This window comes from Myotis lucifugus, unplaced genomic scaffold (genome assembly GCF_000147115.1).
Source record: "Myotis lucifugus unplaced genomic scaffold, Myoluc2.0 scaffold_185, whole genome shotgun sequence".
NCBI classification, from domain to species: domain Eukaryota; kingdom Metazoa; phylum Chordata; class Mammalia; order Chiroptera; family Vespertilionidae; genus Myotis; species Myotis lucifugus.
The window spans coordinates 526,948-535,644 of NW_005871233.1; the positions used below are offsets into that span (position 1 = coordinate 526,948).

General features: G+C 50.1%; 1 protein-coding gene and 1 pseudogene across 4 annotated transcripts in view; one reads left to right on the forward strand and one right to left on the reverse strand.

Annotated features, from left to right (window-relative positions):
* LOC102434942 (zinc finger protein 420) overlaps window positions 1-987 on the reverse strand; it is a 70,500-nt gene extending 69,513 nt beyond the window's left edge. For 3 of the 4 annotated variants that reach the window (XM_014462580.2, XM_014462575.2, XM_014462572.2), the window contains exon 1: window positions 718-987. The gene's annotated coding sequence lies outside the window, so the exon portion shown is untranslated. The remainder of the gene's footprint in view (window positions 1-717) is intronic. The other variant, XM_023760588.1, reaches the window with a different exon arrangement.
* On the forward strand, window positions 241-4,238 carry LOC102434528 (annotated as a pseudogene).
* Window positions 4,239-8,697: the final 4,459 nt, after the last annotated feature.

Here is an 8,697-nt window from a genome sequence, read left to right on the forward strand (position 1 = left end):
ATACCAAAAGACAATTTTACCTCTGTATCCCACTGAACTCTCATATGGGCACAGACCATAAAATATACAAATGATGACACAAAGGGACACAATCCCATTTCCAGCCACACAGCCAGAGTCACATTCACCATGTTAATACTATACGGTCAGATCACCTAGTCTTAAACAAAATCCTATCATACACAGAGTATACACACAACCTCATTCAAGCACATCCAAGCACCCTGTCAGGGACACACAATGGCCCAAAACACCCTTTCACAGCAGCAATTTTACTCTTTTCACAATCTCGAAGACAACACAGCCACACGGTCATACAATCAGTCAGAAAAACACAACCAAGTACCAGGTCGAGGAAAAAGCAGTCACAAACACTAAACCACAGCAACATTTGTAACACCTCAAAGTCACAGGAAAACCCCAGTAATACACATGATACGATCACATCCACAACCTCAAAGTGACACAAGAATATCTAAACACCCTTTCACAACAGCACTGTCGCGGACCTGTAACAACACCAATCATAGCCGTATTATCAAACCGTCAGAGTCATAAACAACTCACACAAACACTTAAACACAAAACCACCGTCGCGCACGCCCATTCACTTAGACAAGTCACCCACACGTCATGCTTGTCTCACAATACAAATCCACAAGAGACACGGCCACACAAGAAATTACACCGTCTCTTCCTCCGAGCACTGCCGCCCACCTCGACAGAAGGTGCAGTTCAGGATCGCCCTCGGGGTCCAGTGCGACTTCGGCTTCGCGGGTCCCACCAGGGCTGGCCCTCGCTCCTCCACAGAAACAGCTCTCCCCCAAAGCGAGGCCCCCAAGTCGCGCGAACAAACGGAAAGGAAGCCGCCTTAGGAAGCGGGGGCTCTGGGAAATGTAGTCCAACCACCGGAAGGCTGTGGCCGGCCGGCGAAGACGCTAAAAGACACAGCCACCTAGCGGACCCGCTGGCGCCCAGGGCCGCAAGGCGCAGGCGTCGGGCGCCAGCGCGTGGGGGGGGCGGGGGGGGCGGGCCGAGACCCGAGGTCCCATGGGACCAGAGGGTGGACCGGGCCGGCGGGTCCAGTGCAGGGGACGAGCTGGTGCGGGGCGGGGCGGCGACCAGCCAGAGCCTCCGATGAGCAAGAGACCCTTTCTGTGCCTCGCCTGGCCCTTAGGTGTGTGAATGTGTGTGAAACAACGCGAGATGTTGTCAGGCGCCCTGAGTCCCTCAGTGGCCGGGTTCATTTCTCCCCTTGTGTGATTCTTCCTGCTGTTGGGTGTGGGGTGATCCGTACTTGAAGACACATGGTTTTGGCATATTTTTTATAACTGTGTGGGATTGCCTGATAGAGTAGGGACCTCTGCTATTGTGCCTTGTTTGTTTTGTAGCCATAATTCAGTGTAGTTGCATGACTGACTGGATTTTTTTTATGTAAAATGTACTTTTCTTGTACCTGTGTTTCAGTGTCTGTAAGAGTTTGACTAGACAAAGAGCATTGTGTAACTGAAAAAACAATGGATGGTCAAGTTATTTATTACTTGAACACTAATTTGATGATCTGGAAAAAGTTATGTTTATTGGCAAATAAATGATTTTTTTTCCTCAGAGCAAATACATGCATTATGGGGAAGACTACAAAATTAACATCTTTTTTTTAAAATATATTTTATTGATTTTTTACAGAGAGGAAGGGAGAGAGATAGAGAGTCAGAAACATCGATGAGAGAGAGACATCGGATCAGCTGCCTCCTGCACATCTCCCACTGGGGATGTGCCCGCAACCCAGGCACGTGCCCTTGACCGGAATCGAACCCGGGACCCTTCAGTCCGCAGGCCGACGCTCTATCCACTAAGCCAAACCGGCCTCAGCATAACATCTTTTTTTTAAAGAAAGATTATTTCAAAGCCAGCCATAGAGTAACTGTTTTTTCCCCTGCCACTGCCCCCCAAAATAGGCATCCATTATTTTTTACTATTAGGGGAACATTGTTGGATAAGATTGAGAGGCCATTGACTAATTAAATAATAATATAAGTTTATACATAAGAAGAGTGAATTTTAGCAGAGTCCAGCATTCAATTTCCTGAATTCCAGGTCAAACCCTTCTCCCATTCATTCTCTCTCCCTCTCTCTCTCTCTCTCTCTCTCTCTCTCTCTCCTATCTAATAATAGACAAACATGGTAATTGACCATACCTTTGCTACACCTCCCATTGGCTAATCAGCGCAATATTCAAATTAACTGCCAACAAAGATGGCGGCTAATTTGCATACTGCAGGCAGGGTGGGACAGCCAAGCCGCCAGCACACCGCCATCCAGGGCAGGCCTGGCCCCGCCTTGCCGCCCCAGAAGCCCCAGAAGCCAGCCTGCGACATTCTGAGCCAGGGCCTGAGGGTCTGAGCAGGATGGGGGCCATCCAGCCTTGCCGTCTGGCACAGCACAGAGGACCTCCCCTGGAAATCTGGAGATTCCACTCAGAGCACATGCGGTGTGAGAGCTCACTGCAGGAGCAAAGACTCCACCCATCAGATAGACAACCAGGCTACAGGGGGCCCAGCTCCCCCAACCACGGGTTTGCAACACACTCAACAAACAGCAACTGGCCTTGAGCAGAAGTGGGAAGGATATACCCCATCAGCCCTAGGCGTTGCTGTCCACCAGGACCTGTGAGTGTCCAGGCAGGGAAAGGAGGTGGCATAGGTGCCAGGAACTAACAACAGGTGTGAAGAAGGGCAATTAGATGAGGAGGCAGAGGAGTGACAGCCTCGATCTGATTGGAGAAGCCACCGAATTACATCATCTTTGGAACAACAGTTCTGAAAAGAAGCTATTTTCCATCCTGGACTTGAAGGAACTGGTGGAGAGGCAGGGAGCGCGGTGACTGTCCTTGAGCACGGAGGGGTGAGCTCGCCACCGGAGCGCCCTGGCGCAGGAGCGGTGGTGCCTGAGCACTCCAGGGGGTCCGAGTCCCAGCTGCCGGCCAGCACCGAGCCACAAAGGGAGCGCCACCACCGCCTGGCACGCCACCTCCCTCCCCAATGTCCTCGGCCATCAAGAGGAAGAGCCTGGACCCGTCTGAGGAGCCTGTGGATGAGGTGCTACAGATTCCCCCATCCCTGCTGACATGTGGAGGCTGCCATCAGAACATCGGGGACCGCTACTTTCTGAAGGCCATCGACCAGTACTGGCACGAGGACTGTCTCAGCTGTGACCTCTTTGGGTGCCGGCTGGGCGAGGTGGCGTCTCTACTACAAGCTGGGCCACAAGCTCTGCCGGAGGGACTATTTCGGGCTTTTCGGCCAAGATGGTCTCTGCGCCGCCTGTGACAAGCGGATCCATGCCTATGAGATGACGATGCGGGTGAAAGACAAGGTGTATCACCTGGAGTGTTTCAAATGTGCCGCCTGCCAGAAGCATTCCTGCATTGGCAACAGATACCTGCTCATCAACTCTGACATAGTGTGCGAACAGGACATCTACGAGTGGACTAAGATCAATGGCATGATCTAGGCATCTCTGGGAGGTGCTCCACCAAAGTCACTGTCTCCAGGGGGTCTTCACTCTTAGGCACTTTGGGGATTCGAGGGCGGGGTGAGGCATTTCTTAGTGGGTGGTAGACCCTAACTGGGCACAAGACACAGCATCTAAGTGACATAATGCAAAAAATGATACCTAAATGTGACAAAATGACCGGCCTTTGGGGAGGACGTATGGACCGTAGCCACAGCCTACCTATAATAACTGACATGATTAGTGAAGGCGAGGAGCGCACGGGGAGGGGACAGCATTTGGGCCATTATAACGGAACTTTACATCTACAGATAGGGAGTTGTGGAAAGACGCGCTATGACTTTGACCCTTGGCAACTAGAGATGAGCAATTGATTTCTTTACTTCCTGGCTTCCATGACAACCCTGTTCCAATCAATGTCCTCCACACACAAGAAGGATAGGAGAGCAGCCACCCTTTTTCCCTCGGCCACTTTCCTAAGGCCTTAAGCTTTGGACCCAAGGGAAGCAGCAGAGAGACACATTTCAGTTAAAAATGGGAACTGCAACTCTTAACCACATACTTATTTAAAGCAACACTGATGAATCCCTGTTTTTAGATACCTTAGTTTTGAGGTGAGGAGTTCCACAGATTGTTTCTATACAAATGTAAATCTAAAAAAAAAAGGTTGTTCAACTATTTTGTTATTTTAGATTCTATCAAAGTATTTCTTGTGTGTAGTTAAATAAAAAAAAAATTTTAAAAAGAAGCCGGCCTGCCTTGCCGCCCGGGACCGGATCCAGTCCCAGGCGGCAAGGCAACCCGGCCCCAGAAACCCCAGAAGCCGCCTGATATAGTAGTAACTTTATCAGTATGCACTCTGAAAGTCAGTGGCATAAATGCACCAATTAAAAGACAGATTATGAGGGTGAATCAAAAACAAAACCCACTTTAAATATAAAGACACATACAGATTAAAAGTAAATGAATTAAGCTGCAGCCTGTTTTGCTCAGTGGATAGAGCATTAGCCCGTGACTGAAGGGTCCCAGGTTCGATTCCAGTCAAGGGCATGTACCTCAGTTGCTGGCTTGATCCCCAGTCCCTATCAGAGCATGTGCAGGAGGCAACCAATCAATGTGTCTCTCCCTTTCCCTTCACTCTCTCTAAAATTCAATGGAAAAATATCCTTGGGTGAAGACTAACAAAAGCAAAGTAAATGGATTAAGTAACATTAAAGAGATTATAAAAAATATATATTCCAAATTTTGTTAGTTGTATAATGGCTATGTTTAAATTATTAACACCTAAGAAATTGGGTGAAGGGTACATATAATATGCTGTAGTATTTTATAGGTTTTTTTTACATGTATGAGATTATTTCAAATTAAAATATTAAAAAATTAAAAATTAATAAAATATTAATTGAAATGTATCTGCATTATATGAAAAATCTAATTGCTTCTAGCATAATTTATTAAATTGTGCTAAAATTTACAAGGGTTCAATTAAAAATATCAATTCTAAATGATATAATAGAAAATATATAATAGTGCAGTTATAAGCACTTATCTGAAAATAAAAATTTTAAAAAGTGAATTTAAAGAAGGGATTAGCCAAAGAAAACATATGCACAACCCATGGACACAGACAACAGTATGGTGATGGCCAGAGAGAAGTGGGGGGCAAGAGCTGGGTAGAGGGGGCAAAGGGGGGGAAATGAGGACATCCTATATAATAATAATAAAAGGCTAATATGCACATTGACTGAACGGCAGAATGGCCGGTTGCTATGATGCAAACTGGCCACCAGGGGGCAGATGCTCAATGCAGGAGCTGCCCCCTGGTGGTAAGTGCACTTCCATATGGGGAGTGCCACTCAGCCAGAAGCTGGCTCATAGCTGGCCAGTGCAGTGGTGGTGGCAGGAGCCTCTCCCACCTCCGTGGCAGCACTAAGAATGTCCAACTAACGGTTTAGACCCCGAGGGCTCCCTGGCTGCCAGAAGGATGTCTGACTGCAAGCTTAGGCCTGATCCCCCGGGGAGTGGGCCTAAGTAGACAGGTGGACATCCCCCAAGGGATCCTGGACTGTGAATGGGAGCGGGCTGGGCTGAGGGACCCCACTGAGTGCACAAAGTTTTGTGCACTGGGCCTCTAGTGTGTGTGGGTGTGTGTGTGTGTGTGTGTATATATATATGTATGTATATATATACATGTACACACACACATACTAGAGGCCCAGTGCAAGAAATTTGTGCACAGGTAGGGTCCCTAGGCCTGGCTGGAAATCAGGGTGGATTGGGGACTTCTGGTTGCCGGCTGGGGCCTTCCTTTGTTCTGTGCTGCACCCTGGTGGTCAGTGCACATCATAGCTAGCGATTGAACTCCCAGTCTCCTGATAAAACTCCCAAGGGGACACTTTGGATAGTAGATATATATATATATATATACACACACACACACACACACACACACTAGAGGCCCGGTGCACAAAAATTCATGCACTTGAGAGGGTCTCTCAGCCTGACGTGTGCCCTCTCGCAGTCTGGGACCCCTTGGAGAATGAACACCTGCTGGCTTTGGCCCGCTCCCCTGGGGATTGGGCCTAAACTGGAGTCGGACATCCCTGTGGCAGCCTGGGAGCCCTCAGGGGATGTCCACTTGCCAGCGGAAAGCAGGTCTAGCTGCAGTCGGACATCCTTAGCACTGCTGAGGAGGCGGGAGAGGCTCCCACCACCACCTGTGTACTCGCAACCATGAGCCTGGCTTGTAGCTGAGCAAAGCTCCCCGTGTTCCTACATTGAGCATCTGCCGCCTGGTGGTCAGTGTGTGCACAGTGACCAGTCATTCCCAGTCGTTCTGCTGTTAGGGTCAGTTTGCATATTACCCTTTTATTATATAGGATAGAGGCCTGGTGCATGGGTGGAGGCCAGCTGGTTTGCCCTGAAGGCTGTCCTGGATCAGGGTGGGTGTCCCACTGGGGTGCCTGGCTAGCCTGGGTGACGACCTGAGGGCAGTTTTCAGACTGGCCACACCCCATTCAGGGTGGGGGTCCCTGCTGGGGTGCCTGGCCAGTCTGGGTGAGGGGCTGAGGGCCGTTTTAAGGCTGGCCACACCCACTTCAGGGAGGGGGGTCCTGCTGGGGTGCCTGGCCACCCTGGGTGAGTGGCTGATGGCTGTTTGCATGCTAGCCACAGCCCCTTCAGGGTGGGGTTTCCCTTCGGGGTGTCTGGACAGCCTGGGTGAGGAGCAGATGGCTGTTTGCAGGCTGGCCAAGCCCCCCAACAGGGACCCTCACACATAAGGGAGTGGCCAGCCTGGGTGAGGGGCTAATGGCTAACGGCCCCAGCCACCCAAGCTCCCAGTGGAGGCTGGCTGGAAGCAGGTATCTGGGACTTATTTAGCTTCTATAATTGAAACTTTGTTGACTTTTGCGGAGGCCATTGCCAGCCGTGGGGGGTGGGGGCGGGAAGTGTTGGAGACTGGGTGTAAGCTGACACGGTCCTTGCACCTGAAGGGGCTAGCAAGGCTGGGACCCTTACCCACACAGTTTTCCCAGACTTGTTTGGATGGCGGTTATCAGTAGAATGAGAGCAACCTTTGTAGAATGAGAACAGCCTTTCATGGCTTATCAAGAAGTCTGTAACTATTTACTGAGATTTGCTGTACCGAGAATTTGTCCTTCTGCTCTGTCTCTCCCTTAGAGATTAAGAGGAACAAAGAATACATTCCTCTTGACAGACCTCCTATTCAGTGTTTTGTGTATAAAAGGCATTGCGTGGTTAATAAACTTGCTGCAGTTCCTCGTTTGACCTGTAGTCCTCCCGATTCCGCTCTCCTGTCTTTCTTTCTTTTCTCAATTCCCACTTCCCTACCTCAGTCCGGTTCAACCTGTCAGGCGGCCCTGACACTGATTGATTGGTGGGCGTGGCTTGGGGCATCGTGGAGGTGTGGTCAATTTGCATGTTTCTCTTTTATTAGATTAGATATGAGCCATGTTTTCTTTTTTTTTAAATATATTTTATTGATTTTTTCACAGAGAGGAAGGTTGAGGGATAGAGAGTTAGAAACATTGATGAGAGAAAAACATTGATCAGCTGAATCCTGCACACCCCCTACTGGAGATGTGCCCACAACCAAGGTACATGCCCTTGACCGGAATCGAACCTGGGACCCTTTAGTCTGCAAGCCGGCGCTCTATCCACTGAGCCAAACCGGTTAGGGCCACGTTTTCTAATCTATTCAGCCACTCTATGTGTTTTGACTGGAGCATTTAGTCTATTTACATGTAAGGTTATTATTAACTAGAGGCCCGGTGCATGAAATTCATGCATGAGGGAGTCCCCTCAGCCCAGCCTTTACTCTCTTCAATACGGGACCCCTCAGGGGATGTCTGACTGCCAGTTTAAGCCTGATCCCGGGGATCAGACCTAAACCAGCAGTTGGACATCCTTCTTACAATCCGCGACCACTGGCTCCTAACTGCTCACCTGGCTGCCTACCTGATCACCCCTAACTGCCCCCCTGACAGCCTCATCACCCCTAACCACCTCTGTCTGCCTACCTGATCACCGCTAACTTCCCCTCTGCAGGCCTGGTCGCCCCTTACTGTCCCCCTGCCAGCCTGGTCTCCCCCAACTGCCCCCTCTGCCAGCATGGTTTCCCCCAACTGCCCCCCTCTGTGGGCCTGGTTGCCCCTTACTGCCCCTGCCAACCTGGTTGCCCCTTACTGCTCCCCTGTAGGCCTGGTCGCCTCCAACTTCCCCCTCTGCTGGCCTGGTCACAACACGCAGCCTGCTGTTCAGTCATTTGGTCGCCCCTCACTAACCCCCCTGCTGGCCTTGTCACCCCATGCAGCCTCATGTTCGGTCATTAGTTACTTTGAAGGCATCCTGGACAATTTGCGTACTTCTCTATTATTAGTATAGACTAGGGGCATGAGTATAGTCTATTAGTATAGACTAGAAAGTCATGCATGGGTGGGTTCCCTCAGGCCAGCCTGCACCCCTCTCCATTAGGTGACCCTCTTGGGGGATGCCCGACTGTCAGTTTAGGCCCCAGGACCAGACCTAAACCGGGGGTGGAATATATCTCTCACATTCTGGGACTGCTGGCTCCTAATCCCCTCACCTGCCTTGCCTGTCTGATTGCACCTAAACTGCCATATGCCTGCCTGTACTGATGGCCCCATCCTCTCAGCTTGCCTG